Here is a 26,986-nt window from a genome sequence, read left to right as displayed (position 1 = left end):
TTTATATGACAGTTAAGCCCATTCAGCAGCAATCACAGTAATCTGTCTTTCTTTTTTAAATGCAGAGTGCTATGCTGCCACTACAATTATAGCATTATGTGAAAAACAGTACTGAAAAGACAAGCTTTGATTTCCCTCACAAGTCAACAAGCATTTATGGAGTGTTTACTGTGTGCCAAGCACTGGGAATACAACTACAAGTAAAAAGACAGTCCAGTCTTCAAAGTTCTGATATTCTAATGGGAGAGAATAGAACATAAAGGGAACCTGAAGAAGGCAAAGGTGATCTGAAGGGGATGGAGAAGATGATACCTTCACAAAGAAAGGGGGAAAAGGGAAAGGAACAAAGGCAAAGGAAGAGGGCATTCTAAGGTCCTCCACCAAGTACACCCAGAAACAAGAGGTAGCTTTACAGTCAGGAAAGACTTGGATTAAATTAAATACTAGAAATAAGACTGGCCATAACAACCTCAGGAAGTTATAAATTGCAAAAGAGCCTTAAATTTGCACTATAAGACTGAATTTCAAGGGTGTGCCCTGTCTCCTCCCTTCTCCTCAAATATACAGAAGCAAAGGTTCTAAAAGCATGAACAACCCCTAAGTGGAATTTTAATAGCCCACATCCCAGGATTCTTTACTTCTAGTCATGTGAAAGGAAAGGTATTTTACATTCATCATATTTTTTTTCCAATTAAAAATTTTTAATTTTTGCCCTTACATTTAGATTAAATTAGATTGGCAACTCATTTGAGGGTTCGGAGTTTGTAACTTATAGATTCCATGGACTTATAAAGAGAAAATAGCCATCTTGGAGACAGATGGTCAATCGTTCTGCTTGGTTGATAAAGTTTGTTTTTTTTTCCATTACTTCCATCTATCCAACTCCTGTTGTGAAAATGTAAAAAACACTTGAAAATCAAAACCTGGTTCCATGATCATATTAGAAATTCAGAATCAGAGTAAAATGAAAAACCAGTGAATTCCCAATATCAGATAGCAGAACATGGATCCCTCCTACCTTGTAGCTGAGTATGATGACAGAAAATATACATTACTTAAGTAGATCACAATATATAGATCTTTTTCTTTTTCTCTATCTTAAGGGAGAGAAGGGCAGTTGAAATGAAATGATTTTAATGTAACCATATCATATTTTTAAAGCCAATTCTTAAAAGAAAGTATGTTAGCAATACCAGCGAAGTTTTAAAATCAAGGTCATTATGGCCTTTAATGAAAATTTATCATAACCACTTAAGACAGCTGTTCTGTATTACACTGTTTGGGGTTATTTACATGACTGCTGAGAAGCAAGAGAATGAGGTGGCCTAATAAATTTGACCCACTCCATGGTGAGTTTGCTGCATGTAGAAAGGATTCATTATCATTCACTGTTCAAGTCCAGATTTTCAGGACTGATTTCTTACACTGACACCTTTTACCTCAGTGTATCACAGCTCTCCTTGTACATGGCACTAGAGTTGGAATAACTAGAGGGGAATTGAGTTCAAATACAGCCTCAGATACTTAATTAGCTACAGAACCAGGCAAGTTTATAATTAGCTATGGAACCCAGATAAATGTCGATCTCTGTCTTAGATTCCTCATCAGTAAAGGAGCTGTGTGTATGTATAATAATAACAACACTTATCCTCCCCCCAAGGTTGAGGATCAAAGGAGATATTTGTGAAGTGTTCTATAAACTTAAAAGTTTACTCTGTTGTCATAGAGTACTTTTTCATCCAGTCAATAAACAAGTGTTTATTAACTATGTACAATTATGCTAAGTGTCCCAGGAATATAAAGGGAGGTAAAAATTCACCCCCATTCTCAAGGAACTCAACAGTTTAATAGAGGAGACATGTAGACAAACAGCCTTAAACAAGACACATACAGCATAAATTGGAGAAGATCTCAGAGATAAGGCAGTTGTATCAAAGAATATTGGGAGAGGTGTCTCTTAGAAGATGAAACTTAGCTAGGATTTGAAGGAAGTCAGCAAATGAGCAAGATGATGAGGGAGAAATTTCAAGCTTGGGAGAGAGCTAGTGAAAAATGCGAAGTCAGAAAATGGAGCGCCATGCTACAGAAACAGCAAAAGGAGTCTAATGTCACTGGACTGAAGGATATGGATGGAAGAAGACAAGAAAGAGGAGCAGAGCAGAGATCAACTTACTAAAAGTTTTGATCCTGGACAAGGTGAAGAGGGGGTGTGGTCAGGCCTTCCCGAGATCAACAGGCATGAGCATGGTCAAATAAGAAGAGATGATGGCCTGTACCTGGCTGGTGGCAGTATCAGGAGAAATTAGAAGTAAATACAGAGCAAAGAGAAGAGGGAACAAGGCATGTTACAAAAATAGAATTGGTAAGACTGTCATAGGCTGGATATAGGAGATAGGTGTGAAGAAAGGATAAAGTCCAGGAGGACACCTGGATGTCACTTATGGGTAACTGAGAAGATAACAGCAAAATACCCTTACAATCTTCCTAAGATGGAGGTCCATAACGGGCTAACCTCTTTTAGATAAAATATCTAAGAAAGCCCAGTTTGAGCCTCTTTAGGAGAAAAACTTTGAAGAGATTTAAAAAAAAAAAAAAAAAAAAAAAAAAAAAAAATATATATATATATATATATATATATATATATATATATATATATATATATATATATATATATATATATATATATATATTGCTTTTAATTTAACATGTTCTACTCAACCAAATTTTTTTATTTCAATTTTCTTTAACAGTCAACTCTAATTTATGTTTTAACTATTTAATTTTTGCAGTCTCAGAGCGCTCTTTGGAATATGATGGGCTCTTCTGCAATTCCTATCTTATTAAGGAGACCCTAGATTCTGTAACACATTGCTTATTAAAGGTCACAACGTGAAGACACAGTTGTACCACCAGTTGCAAGGTACCTCTTAGATCATTTAGCCCAAACTTTACATGAATGAAGAATCCAATCTCTAGTCAAAATATTTATAGGAAAGGGAAACCACCACCCCTGAGGCAAGCCATTTAACAACTGCCATTGTCACCAAATTTTCTTACAACAATCAAATCTAAATCAGCACCTCTAACGTCTACCTATAGCTTTATTCCTCCTCCAAGGTCAAACAAAATAAGTTTAACTATTTTTCCATAAGATAATCCTTCAAAGACTTGAAAAAATTGTTACATTTTCTCTTTCAGGTTAAAACTTTTATTTCCTTCTACTGATTTTCAAAAGACAAAATTGGGAAGTCAATCACCATCTCTTCACCCCATTATGGGCATGTTCCATCTTCACCAAACTCTTCTAGAACTGAACATATGCCATTAACTCAAGGCCTAATAAGCCATTCTGAGAAAGATCAGAAAATGGAAGAAAAGCAGAGTGAAGTAAGAGACAACAAGGCCAATTCATCTGTGCTTTCTATTGCCTCCTTCAAGATGTGGGAAGAAACAGGAAAAGTGTGTCACAGCACAGCCTTACCCTGAGGTTAAGTACATATGCACAGTATTCTCCACAATGGTGTCAGACTTTGCTTAAGTCCTAAGACACTGAGCAACTAGACAGCAGCAGATCATGAGACCCTGACTCACTGAGTGAGACATCTATGTGGCAAGAAAAGTTAATGCTGCTTACCTCTGGCAAATGTTTATTAAAAGCAAGGCAGAGATTTTGCCTCACATCCAGCAAACTGACAAACGTGACAAAAGATGGAAAGGTCATAAAGTGTTAAGGAGGTTGTGGGAAGTAACATACAGTTAGTGAAGTTTTGTAACCATGATGTTTTTTTAACCATGATGGATAACAAATTGGAATTATGCATAAAAGTTACTAAATTATTTGTTCCTATTGACTGAGGAATTCCATTATTAGACATCTACCCCAAGAAAATCAGAGACAGAAAGAAATGTCCTGCAAACACTAAAATATTTATGGAAAGCAGTGTTACACAGCTGGTATGGCCAAAACAGAACTCAAGTCTTCCTGATTCCAGGCTATCCACTGAGCCATCTACCTGTCAACGTGAAAACACATATACAAATAAGACACAAGACAAATTAGAGATAATAATAAAGAGGGCAGATAATGTGGTAAGGACACCAGAACTAAAGGAGGATCAGGAACATTATCTTATTTGACCTCAACATATATGTTCCCTTTAAAAAAAAAAAAAAAATCAACATTTTCTACCAGCAGACTACAATCCGGACAGATTGATAAAGCTGACAAAATCATCTCTACTTCCAGAATTATTGTTGGGCACTCAAGCCTTCCTCTCTGCTTTCCTCTAAGAACAGAGTCAACCATAGGAGGGCTCCTGATACAGAATAGGAACAAGTGCCCAACTGCTGTCATGCTCACTAATGTGAGGCTAGTTTGGAGGAGGTAATAACAGCAATGAAGTATAAGTGAATATTTAATTGAAGGCTACTATACCAAAAGAATGCAAATTTCTCTTCCATTGGCAGAAGTCAAAGCTTAGCCAATTAGTGTCTCCCTTCCCTTTTTTTATTTTTCCCTGAATTAAATCACCTCTCACACAGCTGAACCAGGATTCTTTTACCATAACAAAGTTGTTTTTTTTCTCTTATAGGGGAAAAAAGATTACCAACAATATCAAACATTAAGACAATCAAACTTTTCAACTATTTATACTAAAAAAAAAATGAATAAATGACACTCGATCTAATTTTTAATTCATTCCTTCTGAATGAGACGAGGTGAGATCTTTCAAGACAGTCGTGAAAATCAAGTAAGGTTTCATCTACTTCAGTCAAGGGCATAACTGCGTTGCCCTCTCATGATATCTCCTCCCTATTTCAGCCAAATATGGGCAACTATGTACTTATTGGTCAAGTTCAATTTCGTGGGTAGATCTCGAGGTTAGAATGTAAGACTCTCAGCCAATGAGGTCAGTGGTGGGAGGGGGCATTTTGCGTTAGGGATTAAAGGTACTGTCCTGCCCACAGGAGGCACTTCCTCTCTTCCATTTTGTCTGCTCGAAGGGTGGGACGCCCCTCTCTCAAGAATGTAAAGTAAACTGATTTTTTTCTAGAGCTCTCTCCAGCTTTTTTATTAAATGGTGACCCCTCACCATTTCCGTACCACACACAAGTTTCCAGGTCAACAAGCATTTAAGTGCCAGGCACAATGCTAAGCCCCAAATAGGGTTTTTTCCCTCTTCTTTGCGCCTTCCTGCCTTCCTACCTTCCTCCCTTCCCTCCCGCAAAAAAAAAAACTCCATATGGCCTCCCCTTGGATGTTATTGCTACTTGGCAATAAATTATAACAAATTTTTTAAAGGAAGCAAAAATATCTTTAAAAGTTACTAAATTCTTAAATTAATCCAGATCATACATAAAACTATATAAATTAGCTACATAATAGTCCTAGTGACTAGGGAAATTGAGGTCGGAGACCCCAAAGTTATTTTGACTTTAACCTTATGACCTAGAAGTCAGCTAACCCCACCTCTGTTAAGTACCACTAATTTAGTTCAGCAGACACTACCCAAGTTTTCTATAGAGCTGAACTAAAGCTAAGTACCCCTACTTAACTTTCAATAGAACAGAATTAATGTTAAGTACCACCACTTAAGCTCTATAAAATTTAAACTATCACTAATCAAACTTTCTATAGCCTCACTGAAGCCTATTCAAATCCAAAAGCTCTGTATTATCTCAAATCAAATAACTATTTACTCTGACTATATGAGGGTGGGCAGAATGGGCAGAACGGACAGAACTCTAATTCCAACAGAGACTTCTGGTTCACTGAGACCTCTCAATGATTTAAAATAAACTTTCTTTTAATTAAGTAAATTATTTTACTTCACCCACGCCTTGTCTCACGCATCATAAAGCCTGGAAACCCCCCCCCCAACACTAGTGTTCTAAGAGAACAATATTCTCATTTCTCCCTTCCTTGCCTGATGCACTTCTCCCCAACCTAGTTCGAGAATCCACTGTGCAAACTGTCAGTATTAAACATTGGGACAAAATCCAGACCTCACTCATGGAGATTGGGTAAGGCTGATCAGCCCTTCCCTGTGTATCCATAGCCTGAGGTATTGGAACCAATCTCCTGAGCTCAGAAGACAGATACTACCTGCCACTACCATTCCCCATCTCTACTTAAGTCTTTTTCTTAAATTTCAGATTATAAGGAACTTTTCCAAAACCTGCCCCTCCCTATCCCCCTAGACAAAAGGATCTTTGCCAACCTCAGCCTCCAAAGACTCCTTCCCCACCCACATCAACCTTTCAGCCTTTCTTGTTTATTCAGCAATGCCTGAGCTCATTTGGGGCTTTTTTGCAAAGACACCTAAACTGGTTTGCCATTTCCTTCTCCTGGCTCATCTGACAGATGAGGAACTGAGGCCAACATAATTAAGTGACTTGCCCAAGGTCACTTAGCTAGTGTCTGAATTCCTGATTCCAGGTCTGGCACTGTATCATGGCACCATCTAGCTACCCAATATTCAGTCTCTCTAGCAGTCATCTATTTCTTCTTCCTGTATAGAAGGATGAATCATTATAGCTCCTGGAAGCTTTCTCTCTTATTTCAGATTTATTCTTTCAGGTCTGATTGATTTAGTTGCTATAGATTCTTTGCTAGCTAGTGAGGGTTAACAATTCTTTTTATCAAAAAAAAAAAAAATTTAACCTTTGGTTAGAAAGCAATTTAGGAGGAGGCAATGACATAATTGTTAAATCAGGTGAGGAAGGGAGAAATGAGAGTACAATTCTCTTAAAACACTAGTATTAACTATTATATTATCTATATAGTTCTATATATGGCCAGGATTAACTGTTAAGAATTTACTAAGTTTTTATGCTCAAAAAGTTGTAAAACTGTGCATGCCCTTTGATCCAGCAATGTTACTACTGGGCTTATATCCCAAAGAGATTTTAAAGAAGGGAAAGGGACCTGTATGTGCAAGAATGTTTGTGGCAGCTCTCTTTGTAGTGGCCAGAAACTGGAAACTGAGTGGATGCCCATCAATTGGAGAATGGCTGAATAAATTGTGGTATATGAATATTGTATGAATATTATTGTTCTGGTAAGGAATGACCAGCAGGATGATTTCAGAAAGGCCTGGAGAGACTTGCATGAACTGATGCTGAGTTATATACTTAAACAACAATATTATATGATGATCAATTCTGATGGACAACAATTCTGATCAACAATGAGATGAACCAAATCAGTTCCAACAGAGCAGTAATGAACAGAACCAGCTACACCCAGCGAGAAAGAACTCTGGGAGATGACTATGAAGCACTACATAAGAATTCCCAATCCCTCTAATTTTGTCTGCCTGCATTTTTTATTTCCTTCACGGGTTAATGATACACTATTTCAAAGTCCGATTCTTTTTGTACAGCAAAATAACTGTTTGGACATGCATACATATACTTAACTTATACTTTAACATATGTAACATGTATTGGTCAACCTGCCATCTGGGGGAGGGGCATGGGGGGAAGAAGAGGGAAAATTGGAACAAAAGGCTTGGCAATTGTCAGTGTTGTAAAATTACCCATGCATATACCTTGTAAATAAAAAGCTATAATAATAAAAATAAATAAAATTTTTTAAAAATTTACTAAGTTTTAAAAATATATTTTGCTTCCTTTTAAAAACTTCTCCATATGGATTGCCTAGTAGCATTAACATCCAAAGGGGTGCACCGTGGAGATTTTTTTGGGGGGGAAAGGAGGAAGGCAAAGTTTTGTTAAGTTTAATATATACTTTTTTGAAAAAATGCAAACTATATAAAAATTCAGTTTTATATATAATTCTTCCCTCATTCTTTGAGAATTGAAATATTCAGTTTTTAAAATATTTGTCAAGTTCGTGATAAAATATATAAATTTAAACAAAAATATAAACTTTCTTTACCCCATTATTCTAGGCTGAAACGTGGGCCTCTTATTTTCTAGACTTCTATGACCAGTCACTTTACCTCTGGCCTCATTTCATCTACATATAAAATCCCAGATTTCATGCTGGGAAATAAAATGGAACCCTTTGTGGCTCCTTCTCCATCTCTCATACAAAATGTTTACTTGAGACTGACTCTCAGACTTCAAGCTCAGTGATAGAACTGGGATAACAGACATAATCTGGGGCCAATCAATGAAAAAACCCTGAAGCTGCTTTTTACTGAACAAAAGAAAACAGTGAAAAGATCTTGGAACTATGAAACATGACTGCCCTGCTCTTTACAGTGAGAAATGACTCAGAAGTTATCAGACACACTGCTAGGAGTGTCAATTTGTTCTTGCTTCATAGTTACAAAGGAGGGATCTACCCAGAATGTCGGTGGGAGTGTGGTATGTTTGGTTCAAGGGAAGAGTGACTGACAAAGATGTGAACAAAAAGAGCATCGATAATATATATATATATATATATATATATATATATATATATATATATATATATATATATATATATATATATATATATATATATATATATATATATAGCTTATTAGACCCACTTTCCCTTCTTACAGGGCTCATTCCCATTCCCCACTCCCTACCACCCAGGAGTAGGAATGATTACAAATTTCAATGTAAAAAGCACCTTAAATATATATCATTTATTAGAGTTCATGCAGTATTATGAGAATGTAATCTTTTTCTTATGATCCCTCAAATGATTAGACAACACACACCAATTTACAAAAAGAGACATTTCACCTTTCTAGCTAGAAATCCTTTCCATCACCAAGGAAAACAAGCCTTACTTTAAAACAGTAATTCTTTTGAGTTTTATACATATCGTGAAGTAATGAAAAATAAAAACCAAATCAGACCGCTACTACCCAGCACACACCTGCATTTTTCCTTTTTGAGAAAGGTTCTTGTTTTGACTTTTTAGTACTGAAAATTATTACAAAGAAACACATTATATCTCACTAGGGAAACCTTTTGATACCAAGAAAGAACTCATTAACATTCTAAATTCTAGGTCAGCACACAGTTCAAGGAAACACAGTAGAAGCTGGTGGGTGGACCAAGTTAAAACAATCATCTTTTATGGTTATCATAGGATTTAGCCCATTACATTTCAATTCACTTTAAACAGTGGTTTGCCTATTTTTAATCAATACAATCAAAGGGCAAAAAAGAGAAGACAGCTTAGCTGAAAAAGACAGGAAAGAAAAGTAGAGCTTACTCATTTCTTTTCATTTTTAATTGTACCAGATGATTATTAATATAGTTCCGAAGATGACAGACTCCAGTAACCAAATGCTAGTGTCACTGTGCTGTCTTTTAAACTATTCATCTCATTTCTAATTTTTCTCCCCTGAAATGTTCTACATTAGCTTTTTCTTCTTTATCTCTTTTTAAAATAAAATTTTGCAGAATAGTAAACAATCACAAAGTAGAAAAACCTCCCTACTGGTAATCAGGAGACTTGTCCTCTATACAAGGAGGAGAGTAGACTAGGTCTCTGAAGATCCCTTACAAGTCTAAAAAAACTAAGACAAGTTACATTTGACAAAAACTATGGAGTACGGAGTAAAGTGTTGGGATGCCATACATATAATCCCATAAATGATTAATAATCAAGTGGTGGAAGGTTCGTACCAAAGATTATTATTTATGAAAATGCATTGCTTAAAATATATTATGAATGGAATACCCATTGTGCCATGAGCAATGATGAGTTTCTGAAAAATTAAAGTTTAAAAAACAGAATTAGTTATATGATAAATTATTATTGTACAATACAATAAAATGCTATAAAAACAAACTTTAAAAGACAAAAAAATTTTGATCAATGCAAAGACCAACCACTATGATTCTAGAGGACTGATATTGACACAGAGGTCTCAATATACAAAACTTAACATATTTTTTGGATATAATAAATAAGGAGATTTGTTTTGTTTTACTATGCACATGTTCCTTTTTTTTTTTCCCCTGAGGCTGGGGTTAAATGACTTGCCCAGGGTCACACAGCTAGGAAGTGTTAAGTGTCTGAGATCACATTTGAACTCAGGTCCTCCTAAATTCAAGGCTGGTGCTCTATCCACTGCGCCACCTAGCTGCCTCAACTATGCACATGTTACAAAGGTTTAATCTTTTTTTTAACAGAAGTAAACAAAAGAAATGCTTATTTTTAAAAATGTAATTAAAACACAAAAAAAGAACTGCTGTTATTTTATTTTGTTACAAATATATTCATATTGAAGGATACAAGAAGTGATTAAATAGTTCTTTTATTCACAACATAGTTATTCAAAGAAAGATCAGATTATAACAAAGGAAACACATCAATAGGCTGTTTGTTTTTTTTAATAACAAATGTGAGAACAGGCAAAGACTCTTTTAATGATATCCTCTGCCCTTTTCTCATAGGATTTAGAGCAGAAAAGGAACATAGAACATCATTTACTCCAAATCTTTCATTTTACAGATGAGAAGACGAAAACCCAGAGAGTATTTTATTGGGACATAACCCAATATCATTCGTAATAGGGTCAGATTTAAACGTAAATGGTGAAGTGCATCGAGTGCCAAGCCCAAGGTCAAGAAGATTCATCTTTCAGAGTTCAAATCTAGCCTCAAGATATTATTGCCCATGGAGATAATTTCTGAGCAAATCACTTAACCCTATTTGCCTCAATTCCTTATCTGTTAACATGAACTGGAGAAGGAAATGGCAAACAACTCTATTACCTTAACCAAGAAAACTCCAAATGGGGTCACAAAGAGTTGGACGTGACTGAAAAATAGCTGAAACACTACAAAACTACAAATTCTTGATTTCAGTTGTGGTTTTTATAACAAATTTTCTACTCTCACCACATGACAATGGTCATGGATTTAAACAAAATGAAAGGTCTGTAATACCAAGTTATAATTATCATTAATTTTTTGAAACCAAGAAGGGCACATTAATTTATAACACATTTCTATACCCTATATTCTAATCAAATTGGACTGTTTACCCTTCCCTAAACAGTGGTATTAAAATTCCTAAATTTTTACTTTCTTTGTTCAAGTCATCCCCTGCTATGTCTGCAAATCTTACCTTTTGAAGTTTGGAAGGTGGGCACAAACTCAAGGGCTGGACATGTATGTATTATACAGTATATGGAACAGCAAGGAGGCCAGTTTGATTAGATTGTAAAATGTATAAAGAGAAAAATTATATAAATCTGGTAAAGTCATCTGGAACCAAATCATGAACTTGAATGACAAATAGAAGAGAGAGTTTGTATTTGACTCTGTATGTAGTCAGGACCCACAGGATTACTGAGTCACTGGAGTGATATGGTCAGACCTGTGCTTCAGGAAAATCAACTTTGGAACAAAATATTGGAACAAATAACATTGCAAAAGTGAACAAAACTTGAGAACTTTAATCAATGCAATGACCAATCAAGATACCAGAGGTATGATGATAAAGGATTCTACCTTATCTCCTCTGAAAAGGAGGTGACAGACAAAATACAAAGAATGATACATGCATTTTGGGGATTACATGGGCATAGTATAAATTTATTTTTACTATGCATATTTGTTACAAGAACTTTGTTTTTCTTTTTTTCCAATAGACAGGAAGGAAAGAAAATAAATGTTAATTGAAAAGAATCAAAACAAGGAAGCCAGGTATTTTTTGTAGAAGATGGATTGGAGATGGAGCATATTGGAGGTAGGGGAATTAATTAGATAGTTGTTATGTGAGATAGTAAATTTCTTTTAAGCAGTTGTTGTTCAATCATTTTAGTTATGTTTCACTCTTTGTGGCCACATTTGGGATTTTCTTGGCAAAAATAATGGAAGTTGTTTGCCATTTTCTTCTCCAGTTCATTTTACAGATAAGGAAACTGAAACAAACAGGTTTAAGTGACATTAAATGTCAAATAGAAGTATCTAAGGCCAGACTCAGAAGATGAAACTTCTTGACTCCAGGATGGGCATTTTGTCCACTGAGCCACCTAGATAGTTTCTCCTTTAGGCAGCTGAGCCTATGTCAAACTATGTCCCCTTGGTAGGCAAACAAGAAAAGACCAAATCAAATCGAAGGTAAGGTGCTATGTAAATCTGGGTGTTATTAAAGTGTCCCTACAACTTTTTGGTCTTTATTATCTCACAATACTGGATGAGAATTTCTGAGAAATATACCACTCTCGATTTCAGTACAATCATCTTCAATACTGAAACATATTAAGGGGGGAAAAAAAGCATTCATATATCTATAGTGAAATCTGCCCAAAATAGCTCCTCATTTTAAGTTAGATATTTCCAGACTAAAGAAACCTAGGCTCTTTAAAAAAAAAAAAAAAAAAAAAAGTCATTTAGAATTTTTTAAATGAGCAAACTACAGATAATAATAACTGGGAGAGGTAGATGTGCCAAAGGCTTTTAATCAACATTTTATGCAGTGCCTAAATCACTTATAAGTCTTTGTTGATTACAGCTTGATGAGATTACTTGAATATGCAATTAAATTAGTCATGTTCCTCTATCTCAAGAGTGCAAAACAGAAGCAACCTAAAAAATTAAACAAATACAACTCCAAGAGGGAAAGTCACATATATGTTACATTTAAACTTTCCCTGAAGGAAATGTTAGATTATCTCACTTCATACTTAGAGGGAGAAGTGAAAGAGGCTGGGGAGAGAGAGTTATTGTATTGAACTGAGGGCACCAATTCACTTTCTTCAAACAATTTCACTTACTAAATGCTGTTCAAATATATGTACTGGTTTTCCTTTTAAGAGCTGTATGGTTCTTAACAGAAATAAGGTCAAATGTTGATATAATAATCTCTCACAATTTTAGCAATAGCTGTTTTAATATCCAGTCAGATATCAAATTTACAGAAAATCTGCTTAAGTCATGTAATTAATTTTTTGAGTCTGGCCATTTTAACAATACTGTTAGCTTCTTCAAGTATTAGGATATACTATGAGAAAAACATAGTAACTCTTCGTAGTAGAAACTAAAGGAGTATATATAGATATATAACAATTGAGGAATAGCTTTAAAAAAGTATAGCACATTCATAGAATATAAAAGAATACTACTAATGTGCTAGAAGAAAAAAGTCATGAAAAAGATGATTTGTTTGAAATGAGTTAAACAATTTATATGACATTAACACTGTAAAAGTGACAAGTAATTATTAACTGTGATTCCAGAGAACAGATGAGTCCTGCCTACTTCCTGACATGGAGGGAATTGGTTAATATGTACAATAGGACTTACTTTTTTGTACATAACCAATATGATAATTTCTTTTGATTCACAAATTTGTTGAAAGGTTTTGTTAAAGTGCTTAGCATAGTGCCCAACACATAGCAGATTACTAGAAAAAAGAGGAAAAAAATATGGGAAAAAAAAGAGGAAAAAAAAAAGCCTGATAATTGGATAAAATAAACTTTTAAAATTTAAGCCATTAAATAAGTAGCAAATTATGAATTAATTGAGTGAATACAGTCTTATACATCACAACAATATTGTCAGCCTTGAGGTTGTGTGTGTGTGCGTGTGTGCGTGCGCGCGCACATGTGGTAGAATAGAAAGGATTTTTAGAATCTAAAATTCTATAAATATGCAGAGGTTTAGTGCCAAGAACGCAAACTTTTTAGACATAAGAGCTTCTCCACAAAATTGTCACTAACAATTTGGGCAGAATTTTCCCTATTTTCATAATCAAAAAGAAAGAATCAGGGTTCTGGAAAAATTTGGAAGGTACAAAAAGCATTCAGAGGCCACCATTTAAACCAACTAGACTTGCGTGGCTTGCTCAGGGTCACACAGCTAGTCTGAGACTACATTTAAACTCAGATCCTTGATGCTGCTTTCTCCACTGCACCATCTAGCTACTCCAAAAGTTAGCACTATCCAAAGATAATTGAAAGTCTCTATTTCTTATATAGATTCAACAGGGAAAGAGAGGAAAAAATAAGAAAGACAATAAATGCAAAATTCACAACACAGAAAACAGATAAAAAGTTCTAAAAACAAAAAATTTACAACTAGAACACTTAAAAATCAAGCAACCTCCCCCTTGCATGTACGGGTATAGGATTTGGGGGGGGGGGGAACAGAAAAGACTTCAAAATTTTGCATTAAAATATGCTTAAATAATTCCATGGATATGTGTGGTCTTTAATTTGAAGACTCCCTCCTACAAATAGTATAAGACTCAACCTGTTCAGGACACCTTATCCTAGGCCACTCTGTCCTCTACAACTACAAGACTTTCCCTAAATGTCTAAAGGGCATGGATATCTTCAGTAACCTGTAAATCTCCATCAATTATCCCATGGCTCAGTCAACACCATTGACCCCAATTGCAGACCAGGACCAAGAGCCATCCTAAGACAAGTAGGATAGAAAAAGCAAAGCTACTTTAGGATTATTATGTTATCACCACCAACATTTAGCAGTCTATATATGTAAAACATATTCATAATCATAATTTCATTAGATCCTCAAGAGCCTTATAAAAAAAGAATTATCCTCATTTTATGGAGAAAGAAATCTGAGAGATTTTTAAAACCACAAAAGCTCACATAAAGTGGTAGACTCTAGCCTTGAATTAAGGTTTCCTACTCTTACTAGATCATATTGCTACGTAACTGACGAGGTTACTAAGACACCATAAAAACTGCCCTACCTTCACAAAACTTCCATCCTAAAGACTATCATTTAAAAAGATGGGAAGCACAGCTGAGAACCCATTTGTATTAAACTGAGATTTACGAAAAGTTGAGCTCAATTAAAATAAAGAGAAGGCAGTATTTGCAAGTTTTTGTTTTAAGGTTAAAGTAATTTTGTCTATAGTAGAGCACCGCAAAAGAGTGCCAAAGATAGGAGCAGAGGTGCTCTGAATCCCTACCCATAGGGATAAGAACACCAGACAACTATCACACCCTAGGGAAGCAAATGAATAATTACTGAATTTGGTATCCTGAGGACTATTCCTTGGAGAAGGAGAATTTCTTAACAATCACTTCACAGGAATAATTCCTGGCATTAAAGAGTGGAAGGAACACCAGATCTAGATAGAGCTAGGAGAACCGAGTTTAAATAATACCAGCTCTGCTACTTAAAAGCTATGTGTTCTTGAACAAATCATTTTTACCATTCTGAACCTCAGTTTCGCCATGTGTAATATCTGGAGAATGATCAATAAGGTCCCTTACTAATCTATAATCCTATGACATTAAGATGAGGACCAACTTTTTACCAAATGGTGATGTTGAGGATGAAGGCAAGGGAGAGAAGAAATTCATGAAGATAGGGAGAAAACAATTAATTGATACTATGCTAGACTGGATGGGTGGAGTTTAATTCCATAGGTAGATAAATAATTACAGCTCTGCTTTGAGTCCTTTAGGGTCTATGTATCACTCTAAAAGGAAATGCTATCTCCCCTCCTCCATTTATGTGACTGTGCAATGTCAATTAACCCTGTTTGCCTGAACTTCTTTATAAAATGAGCAAGAGAAAGAAATAGCAAACCACTACAGTATCTTTGCCCAAAAAAACCCCCAACTCCAAAAGGAGTCATGAAGACTTGAACATAACTGAAAAATAATTAAATACATCCCCTAAATCTAACTGCTTAGAACTCTGCCAAAAACAAAACCAAACAAACAAAAACAAGAACCAAAGGTCTTTATTGTGTTTAATTATATTCTTCTCTAGCAACAACGGCTCTTTTTCAAAGCACTCAACTAAAGCTCAACTAGAGGAGGCATGGAATTTGGTTGGCTATTTAATGTTTCTAAAAATGTACTAGCCAGATACTTTTTGATACAAGGCCCATGTAATTATAAAAACAAATAGACACAAATCAACTAAAAATGTTCCCACAGTGGGAACATGCCATAGTTCAGTAGGAGTTGAACAGCTTGGGAATGATAACATTTAGAGACTAGTCAGGTGGTGTGCTCTACTATAGAATGGAAACTTTGAATTAGGTCAGATCTTTTTCATTTTCATGTACAATACACTTCACAAAGACAGAAAATTTTCTTTTCAAAAAACCTGTTAGAAGCCTACTAGTGTTATTTACTTTTCCAGGAATGTTTCTTTTGTTTCTTTTTGATTGATTTTGCTTTTAAACTAGATGACTAGTATAAATAAATAGAATACAATAAGTATATTCTCTCAGTTATTAAACAAAACAGTTTAAAACTAACAATCAATGAAATTTTAAAATTTATCCTTTGTTATCAGAAAGGGTGTTTAACTTACATCTTATTTACTACTAATCTAGAACCTTCAAGAAATATAGTTGGCCTCTTTTTTTGGTGCTATCCTACAGCTTTGCTGCAGAAATGATGATCTGCTTTGGAAAAGGATGGCATTACAGAACAGTACCACCAGAAGCCATGACAATGTTCAGACATGTTCTGTAACAACTGTGTTTTCTTTAAGTGCCAAAGGCTGCAATCATCAATATGCTACGAGGATAGTTGAAGCCCAAAATTAAACAGGGTTTGGGGAGGTGGCAGTAGTGGTACCGAAGCAAGGAGGAGCCAAGGCTTACCCATTTTTATAGCATCTTCTGTTTGGGAGCATTCTACAAGGAGAACAGGAAAAAGACCTTAACAGGACTTAAGCTGTTTCCCTACATGAAAGTGCAAATCTTAATGTGGTGATAAAAAGCTTCGAATTGGCTGCAGAGCCCAGACTGAGGAGGCCTCTAAAGGAAGGTTACCCAGTAGTGAACAAGAGTCCTCGTGGGCATCTGAGTTGAGGATGGAGCTGGGCCTCTTTCAGTCTCTCACTATATGTCTATGAACACATCACTGCTTTTTTTTTTTTTTTTAATCTCTTGCACTTATTCATTCTTGATTTTAGCCAGGTTACAACCTTTTGAGTTTCAACAGTTCAGAAAAACCACTAGAAGCCCAACAACTGATATTCTTGACAGAATCTGCAAGTAGCCCCAACAGCTGAGACGTTGGCCTGGAAGAGCCACTTGCTTGACCTACCCCAGCAATGAGTCTGGCAACCCCCCCCCCCAAATACCTTTGTCTGCACTGAGAAGTGAATATGATGGGCCTATGTTTGCTAGTCACCACTTGGTGGAAGTCCACCAGAGACAAAGTTGGGATTCAAAAGAGTGTGTGCCTTAGTTTACAGGTATATCTCTGTACTCCCGCCCTTACTAGACTTTCTAAGCAAACATTCCTTTGTAAAAGCTAATTAATATGAACTGACTGATATACTAAGAAGTAATCAACCGAACGTTCAAATTGATATTAGCAGGATAACAATTGGCCAAATAATAAGGGAACAAACTGAAAGGGAACTTTTGTGAAGTAACATTGTTAATTATCCTCAACCTCTCAGGGTTACCCCAAGAATTTTGAAAGAAAACATAGCAGTCGCCCATGTGTAATCTGTGGATTCAACCCTCGTAGGCAGTGTGACTTGGAAGCTAAATTTGAAACTGGCCTGAAGGGTCTTATATTTTAATGGATATTAAACTTCTCTATTTACAATGGGAGAGGATGTTGGGGGATGTTAAGAATGGATGATTTTTAAAGTCCCTTTCAATTCTAACATGTTTTGGATTTTGGAGTGAACTAAATTACAGGATTGTTTGGACAAGCAATTTTTTTTCTTTTAATTTCAAAAGAAAATTTTCCCAGGCAACAGAATCCAGGGCAGAGGACATATCAAAGAGAAAAGAGGGCTCTGAGGGTAGAAGAAAACAAAGCCAAGAACTGAGGCTTGTGGGATTCTTCCAACTAAACAGCATGGAACTACAGAAAAAATTAACTATGATTTTAAAGGTGATAATGACAGAAATAAAAATAAAATATTCACAGAACAAAGGCAGTAGAGACATGACAAAGAGGTACTATTAGGTAGAAAAAGAGAAAAGATTTGATAGTTCACACATGTTTTCCTGAATTTAAAACTTATATTTCCAACATGCCAGCCAAATATTTACATCTGTATGTCCATCCAGCAACTCTCACTCACCAAATTCAAAACTCTGATCACCTCCACATCAGACTTCCAATCTCCTATAAGCTCAACAGAGTTCTCTGGCCTTTATATCTGCACACAGCACCATCATCCTCTTACTTCATTAAGCTTAAACTCTGGATATTTTTCTTTATTCCCTCCCCTGTCCCTTTTACTCTTACTCTCAATCAGCTGTGGATTATTTTTTCACAATATCTTTGGCGTTACTACATAACATTCTTTTCTCTGTTCCAATCCCAGTTCAAGGCTTTCATCAGAATGGCCTGGAACATTACAATAAATGAATCATCATCTATAACATGCTCCCTGGCTATGAGGTGGACTCCAAAGCTTTGTCCTGGGCCCTTTTTTTCCTTTTTCTTGGTAATCACATGATTCATACAGGTTAATTATTTTTCTCTATACTAAGACTCAGACTTAGATTTCTGGACTACTGGTATTCTGAACCAGATAACCCATCAACTAGTATTTATATAATATGTAATATAATATAAACTAGCATTTATATTAGTACTTAGAGGTTGGATCCTCACAATCTTTTGAGGTAAGTTCTATAATCATTATCAGTTATACAGATAAGGAAATTGAGGCTGACAGAGAATAAGAGATACACACAGTTGTGTTTGAGACAGAATGATTAAATTTTCATTATCTAAGATCACTATTTCAACTTCAGCTTTTCAAAAGTAACGAACTCCTTTTTTTCCCCAAACCCCAACCCTCCTTCTGAACTTCCCTGTTTCTATTAAAGACATTACCATCTTTTTTGTGCAGATAGGTGACAACAGTGGATAGATCCCTGGGCTTGGAATTGGGAAGACTCACCTTCATGAGTTCAAATCTGGACTCACACATTTTACTAGATGTGTGATTCTGGACATAATTTAACCCTGTTTACCTCAGTTCCTCATCTGTAAAATAAGCTGGGGAAGAAAATGGCAAATCACTCCAAAATCTTAGCCAAGAATCACAATGAGTTAGACAAGATTAAAACAACAACCACAAAACAATCTCTAAATCGCTTGTATTCACAATCTGCATAATGCTTGAAATCCAGACGCCCACATATCCATTTATTTGCCAAATCAAGTCATTTGTACTTCCATCTCTTGGATCTATCCCCTTCTCTCTACTCATTGCCAGCACTGTAGTTCAGGGCCTCATTATCTCTGCAACAGGCACCTAAATTGGTCTCCCTACCAAAAGTTTTTCCCCTATACAATCCATCCTTTACAAAGTGTACATTCAAGTCCCTCCACCAGTTATTCTGATAATATTCAATATTTATTAAGTAGGTAGCCTACTTTGTGTCAGCCACTGTGCTAAGTGCTAGGGATACTGATGTGGGGGGGGAGGGGAAAGCCTGTTGTCAAGGAGCTAACAATTTAATAAGAAAAAACAACATGCAAAAAAAAAGCTGTAAAGAGGGAAGGATGGAAAAGAAAGGGAAGGTAACTGGCTTAGGGGCATGGTGGAGAAGTCAAAATAGCTCAAAATGAATGCAGCTGAGTATGAAGTATGGCGATGTCTGAGGAGATATAAGACCTGTTCCCTCCTTACATGGAGTTTGTGGGTACTTAATGCTAAGTTACAGACTGCTGAAACTGAGAACGCTTAGATAGTTTTAAACTTTCTTACTAGAGATTAGTATTGAGATCATGGAAGATGACAGGCCATTGTACTATGTTCTGATCAGACCATTTCTAGAATTTTGTGTTAAGTTCCAGGTACCATGGATAGGGTGCTGACAAGCTGGAGAATGTTTAGTGGAAAACAAGTAGGATGGTGCAAAAAATGGAATTCACGATAGGAGGATGATTTTAAGGAAATGAGAAAAGATTCAAAGGGAACAGAGTATGTTGTTTTTGAACAACTTTTCAGTCATACTAGATTCTCAGAGTTATAAGGGGTAATGTTTACCATTTCTCCTTCTGGTTATTATACAGATGAGGAAACAGACAAAAAGAATTAAGTGACTTGCCCAGGGTCACACAGTTAGGCAGTGTGTGAGGCTGGATTTGAATTCTTTCTGACACCAGGGCCATTGCTTTAATCCACTGCACCATCTAGCTGCCTCAAAGATAAATTGTTACTGAGGCACTTTAAAAATTGTCATCATAAAAAAGACAAACATAGTTTGCCTGGTACCGATAACAGAGCAAGATGCATCAGATAGAAGTTTCAAGAAGCATATTTAGGTCTAATTAAAGAAATAATGGAAAACTCAGATTTATAACATTTTTAAGGTCTGAAAAAAAATATGTCCTAACATCATCCTATAAGTTAAGATGATGAACATATTAATTACTCCCATTTTACAGCAAAGAAAAGTGAGGCTGAAATTAAGGAGCTTTCTCAAACAACAGTGTGTGGGAAAGAGAATTTGAACCCGTTTCCAGCCTACAATGATATGAACTATCCAAAAGTACAATGGGCTCCCTCTGGAGGTAGGCTTCACTCAAGGATTTCAGGTCTCTTAAGTGAAAGCTGAACTATTGGTTGGGGATTCCATTTCTGCAGCAAACCAAAAAAAAAAAAAAAAGTATTCCTAGATAAAAGATATTTTGGGGGGGGAAGCAATAACACATCATGAAGCATAAGCCTCAAAATAACAGGCAAGAAAATAATTTTATAAGAACTATCCGAGATGATTTATTTAAAAAAAAAAAAAAAAAAAGATTTTGTCATTGTCACTGAAGGGATCTGCTTAGGAAACGAAGATATTCAAACTGCCCAAAGGGGGAGAACTTAATTTGCAGTGAATATTACAACACAAAGGATAAAGAACATAGCTAACGACAAAGTTTTGCCTTTTGAGGTTGATGGGTGAAATTTTATCTATTCTCAGAACCAATCACGTTGCAATACGAAGAAAGAGATAAACATTTCTACTTTGAGCTAATTCCAGCTAGTAAGCAAAAGGGGATGAGGAGAGAAACCGTGCCAGAAAAGTTAATCTCAGAATCAGAAGGGATTTAAGAGATAATTGTTCCAACCTCTTCATTTTACATATGAAGAAAATGACCTAGCACAGTGAAGTGACCAGGCTCAGGATACACTAAGTGGTATAGCTGGAATTAGAAACCCACCTAAGTCTAGTGTTCTTAGCATTAGAGAAGATGAATGACTCGCTTTCTACAAACATCAAAAAGAAAACATAAAGGTGAATCTTTTTAATCTTATCTGCCAAAGTAGATTCACAGAGGTGAGGAAATATATACTCTGAATGAATCTTGAACCTCCAACTGTAGCCTGGAAAATTTTTCATCTAATTTTCTTCCTCTAACCCCCTGCTCCCCAAATTAAATGTCTTAGAATTTTATTTCTATGAAAGAGAGAAAAAGTCTGTTAAGTCACTAGAGATGTATATTTTGCAAGAGTATTAGTTATAATCAGCATTTTTTTTTTGTTTTTCACCTTCAGGCAAAAACCCCCCACAATTTTCTTTATCAATAACTCTCAGTTTTCTTTTAGACTGAACACCCCCCCCCAAAAAAAAGAAACCACAAAGACCCAAAATTCCACACAAGAGAAAGGAAGAGCAAACACCTAACAGATTCTGGTGGTGCTGAAGAATACAGTAGTGTTTGATAAACTAACTTTTTTCTTTTAGATTGGTTTTGGGTCAGGCAAGGGTCTGGTTTTTTTACATGAAAGGCTTATAAAGTGACTCAACTATTGTGTCCTCTTCAAAGCCTTTTCTCGAAGCTAAATATCTCCAGTTCCTTTAATTATCTTCCTATATTCATGGTTTCCATTTCTTTCCCTCATCATCGTGTTAGTTTTCCACTGAAAACGAACCTGCTCGTTTTACCTAAACTGTGGTACCCAGAACTGAACACAAAAATCCAGATGTGGTCCGAACAGGGCAAAGCATAAACTGGACTTTTATCTTCCATTAAGTGAACATTATTTCCTCTAAAGTTGTTTTTTTTTTTTTCTCTTGTCAGTGTTGACTCAATAAACTAAAATCAAGAGATCTTTTAAAATAGGATCCATTTAAGAAATAAAAAGAAAATTAACTCGTGTACAAGTCAATGAAAAATTTGTGGTTAAATCTTAAATTTTTGGTTAACCGAAGAAAGCGTGCATAGGAAAACATCTTGAAACACGGCCTCTGCAAAGTTGGAGGGCCCAGGTTGCAGCTCTCAGCCCTTCCTGTAACTGATTCAGTTAAGTCTGTTTTTTCACCACCACCACCACCACCACCACCGTCCCCAACGAGCAGTTTTGCTTCTATGCTAATAAATCTCTCACCGAATTTCTGTGACCCGGTGTGGACAGGACACCCTATATTCCATTTGTTATCTGGAGCTGAGTGGGGGCGAAGTGAACTCAAGACTGAAGGGGGAAATTCTCACCCTTAATTTGCAATCGCACGCAACATGTACACGACAAGCTCTCGAAGATGTGCAGGATTTGGGGGGGGAGGGCTTGAAGGGAATAACAGAGAAGGAAGGGGTTTGTATGAAATGCTGAGGAATCTCTTTTCCTGGCAAAGTTAAGAAAGATACGCTCCTCCTCCTGGCTTTGCTTCCCTCGCTTCTGCCCTCCCTAGCCCCCTCACTTGTACTCAAGTTTCCGAGCAGTCCTTCCTTCCCCCCCTCCCTCTCTCCCTAGAGGTAGTCCGCTCTAGGCTCACACACCCAGCCAACCAGCTCCCGCCGCTCGCATGGGCTGATGTTGGGGGGTAGACGGGGTCGGCAGCTAAAAGCCTTCGCGCTCTACCTCCCTCACACGGCTGCCTTCGCCGCCGCTTCCTCGGGGACACCCTGCCTTTGCGGTCGGTGTTAGCCTTCTCGCCACTCATCACAGAATTTTAAAGGCGTTCCTATCTGGTTTTAATAACGCCAAAGCAGTCCTAGGAAAGCAGTCTTTCCACCCGGGTCCTCGGGGAAGGGCGGCATCACAGGCACGCGCCAACAGTAACACGGACAAACAGCCCCCCCCCCCCTCCCGTTAGAGCCCGGCTCGGTTTGTTAGGGAGGTTAAGTCCCCGGGCGAAAGGAGACGAGGATCTAACGTCCGCCCGGAGGAGAAATGGACTCAGTTAATTTCTTCCTTCCTTTTTTTTTTTTTTTTTTTTAAAGCTTCTGACAACATCAAGGGAAACCCTACTCCAAGCGTCCCCCCTTCTTCAGTATTTTAAATCCACCCAAACGGAAGCCGCAGCTCCCCCGACCTGCGAATCCATCCAGAGCCAGCCAGCCGAGGAGCATAGAGACCTACCACAGAGAACCCTATCCCGCCCCACATCCAGAGCTCCGTGCATCCACACAGAACCAGTTAGGTGGAGAAACGCAGCCAGCACTCGTTCCCACTACCCTAACAGGTGCGATGGGCAGCTGCGGGGAACACTCCTCAGCTTTAGGTTCCAAATAAGACTTAAGTAAAAATGCAGGAGGGAGAGTGGGGGGCTGAGGAGGGGGGAGAAGAGAGAACCTACAACATCTACCCCTTGCTCATCCACCTTTCAAAAGGCATACTTTTCTCTGCCCAAGAAGGCGGCTGAAATAAAATAGAGCTCTTCCAGCCCCAGTGGTGAATAGGAACAGCAGCAGCATACATAAGAGAAACGACTCAGCCTGGTCCAGCCCTGAGAGACTAGGGACAGAAAATGTAACGCTGGAAGGCAAGCCCTTCTGCTTCCTCCATCCCCCCCGCCTCCCTTGCGATGGCAGAACAGAGCTCTAGAACGAAGTTTCCTAGCGCTAACAGCTTACCTCCTTAGACCGAGTGGCAGCAGCTCTGCGAAAACAGCTACAGCAGCTGCAAAAGCTGGAGCGGACAGCCGGCTCTCTCAGGCTGTCACGCTAGAGCCGAAAAGGATATAAGAGGGAGGGACGAGGCAGGGAGGAACCACGAAGATGAGGAGAGGAGGGAGTTGGGTACCTACAATAAAACGTGGGCTGATTGTGACGTCACAATGGCGCGATGGGCGAATAGGAAGACGAATTATGAATCAAGTTCTATGATGTCATGTGTCACTGAGGGCCAATCCTAAAACAATAGAACTTTCGTGATTGTACATTTGAGAATCCGAAGCAGTAGGGCTGGGACGGGGGAGGGGTAATCCACTCTAGTTCACGTGTCTACCGTCAGTTTTAGCCACTTTCTTCCCAATAAGCCTGCGTGAAAAGAAGAGTCTGCGCAGTAGCAGCAATGAAGTTCCCGCTGCCCTAAACTCTTGTAGATAGTTCTAATCCCAAAGAATGCCAGATTGGGTTACTATTCTAGCAGGAAGTTTACCCTTGTACTGAGCATGCCCAGCAGGAGGGCTGCGCCGGGCGGACCGCTACTTCGGGCTTTTAGGAATAAGATTTGAATGAACGGGAGGGGGGGGGGGGTGGCGGGCAAGAGAGAATGGCATTTATATTACAAAAGGGCAGGGTGGAAACTATTCAAAAAACGTTGTCTGATGTTGCCTTAATATAGCAAACTAAATAGGTTGTTTTGTGGGGTTGGGGTTTTTTGTTTTTTTTGGGGGGGAGGAGAGCCGTTTCTGTAATGGATATTATTCGTTGGGTGGGGGAAGAGGGACACCAACAGGATGGCTGGAGTGATAGAAGGAGGCAAGGTCCTTGACAGCTGACAAATGTGACCACTTCTAAAACAGAATTGGGCCCAAGCGTTTTCTGCCATTAGTTGGGTAAATGTCAACTTCCATCACTCAGAGAATCAGGGTTTCTCCTTCAGGAATCCTTGCACTATTTGCACTCTTTCTGTTGTTTGCCTGCATTTTTGCTTTTCTTCCCAGGTTATTTTTACCTTCTTTCTAAATCCGATTTTTCTTGTGCAACAAGAGAACTGTATAAATATGTATACATATATTGTATATTTATATATTTAACATGTTTAACATGTATGAGACTATTTGCCATCTAGGGGAGGGGATGGGGGGAAGGAGGGGAAAAAGTTGGAACAGAAGTGTTTGCAAGGGTCAATGTTGAAAAAATACCCTTGCATATATTTTGGCAATAAAAAGCTATAATAAAAAGTCAAAAATTTTAAAATCGGAATCCTTGCACTTCTCCATCTTCATCTTTTCTTACAGATTATTGAAGTTTTTACAGTCATTTATAGTTTTCCTTTTTAATTGGAAAGAATGAATTTAGAGTCAGAAGACTTGGGTTTGAATCCTGACTCTACCACATAGTAACCAATGTTGTCTTGGACAAATAACTTCATTTTTTCAAGGTATTAGTAGTGTTTTAATTTGTAAATGAAAGGATTAGACAATGCAATTTCTAAAGTCCCTTCTAGTATAAGACCCTTAAACATCCCACTCTAGTTAGGCTCAACTCAACCCTAGTTTAAAAACAAGATTAACCAACTCTGGTTAACAAAGAAGCTGAAATAGGGCTTGCCTTAGACTTCAGATTTTTTCCTTGTATAACTAGTTGTGTGTGTGTGTGTGTGTGTGTGTGTGTGTGTGTGTGTGTGTGTGTGTGTGTGAGAGAGAGATTTAACACCTACTGGACATCTTTCTATCTCCCCACTGTCAAGCATAGTGCTTAATGCTGTTCTTCAAATCGATTGAAGTGTCCAACAAGTGATTCTTCTGGATTGTTAGTCATTTCTAAATTGGCACACAACCACTTTTCCTAGCTCTTCCTTAATGGCCTTCCTCTAACAATTTTCTGCTATATAAGTTTCTTCATCCCTTTTGACTTTACAATTTCTCTAAAAAGCTTATTTCTTCACAACTTTTCCCCTACAGAAATCATTCATTATACCAGATTTTATATTCTCTCCTCTACTTTGTTCTTAAATCTATTTCAGAGTTATCTGTCTGGACTATGATCTCTTTTGCAATAAACATTAGCTATTTCTTCAACATAACTGCATTTTGCTCACTCCGGCTCTAGCCAGACTGGGATCCACATATGATTCGAGAAGGGAGGCTTTTGCTTTTGTTGTAGTTGCTGAATATGTATGCTATGACTTACATCATAGCATACATGATGTATACATCCTTAGTAGACAGATGGGAGTTCTCTTTAAATTTTTCTTTTATTGATAACTTTATTTCTAAGTGTATTACTTTCCCTCTCCCATCCAAGGAGCTGGCTCATAGAACAAAAAAAAAAAAAGTCAGAAAACAGCATATACAGTACCTCATCCCCATTGTCCCAAGAGAGCTCTTATGAACATAGTAAACTTAAGCATGAATTCAATTAAAAAAAGATTTGTTAAAACACTTTATTCTATGCTAAAGACAATGTTCTGGAGATAAAAAAAAAAAACCCTTCCCTGCCTTTCAAAAGCTTTTATTATTGAGGGAAAGGGAGTTACAAAGCATATAGAGATAAGTGTAAGTTATAAAGTTAATAAATAAATTTAAAATTGACAAAGTAATTTTAAGAGATGGTAGTAACTAGAAGGGCAAGAATAGATTTGTGTAAGATGTAGCATCTGAACTATACTTTGAAAAAAGTTAGAAATTCTAAGATGTAAAGGGTGAAAAGGAGAGCACATCCTATACCTGAGGGAGCACTTGTATAAAATCATGGAGGAAAGAGATGAAGTGTGCATTTAAGAAATAGCTAGCAGAGCTGTTCGAATGGAGAGTGCATGAAAGAGAATCATATGAAATAAGACTTGAAAGTTAGGTGGAATCTGAACTGTGGAGCTCTTTAATAAATGCCAACTAAAATTCTATAAAATTCCTAAAAAAAACTGTTGAAGTTCTGAATTGAGGGATAGGGATTAAAGTGGCAAGAAATGTGTTTTAGGAATATCATTTTACCAATTGTATGAGGATGTAAAAGAGCAGAGAAATAGAGACTACAATTAGGGAGTACACTAAAGAGACCACTGAAATAACCTAAATGAAAGGTGATGAAGACCTGAACTAGAGCAGAGGATGTGTAAATGGTAAACTTTTGTGGCTATAAGATTAACAAATTGTAGCAACTGATTAGCTTGGGATGGTGAAGGACTAGAGATGTAAGGTAGGATGGTGGTCCTATCAGTAAATAATAGGGAAATTTGGAAAAAA

The 26,986-nt window shown here is 37.1% G+C and overlaps 1 protein-coding gene across 2 annotated transcripts in view; it reads right to left on the bottom strand.

Annotated features, from left to right (window-relative positions):
- ELOVL5 (ELOVL fatty acid elongase 5) overlaps window positions 1–23,907 on the bottom strand; it is an 87,821-nt gene extending 63,914 nt beyond the window's left edge. The window contains exon 1 of one of the 2 annotated variants that reach the window (XM_074310641.1): window positions 23,709–23,907. The gene's annotated coding sequence lies outside the window, so the exon portion shown is untranslated. Of the gene's footprint in view, window positions 1–22,242; window positions 22,265–23,708 lie in introns of those variants that run through there. The other variant, XM_074310643.1, reaches the window with a different exon arrangement.
- Between the last annotated feature and the right edge of the window lie 3,079 nt (window positions 23,908–26,986).

The sequence above is a fragment of the Sminthopsis crassicaudata genome, chromosome 4, assembly GCF_048593235.1.
Source record: "Sminthopsis crassicaudata isolate SCR6 chromosome 4, ASM4859323v1, whole genome shotgun sequence".
NCBI lineage: Eukaryota > Metazoa > Chordata > Mammalia > Dasyuromorphia > Dasyuridae > Sminthopsis > Sminthopsis crassicaudata.
This window is presented reverse-complemented; position numbering and strand designations above follow the sequence as displayed.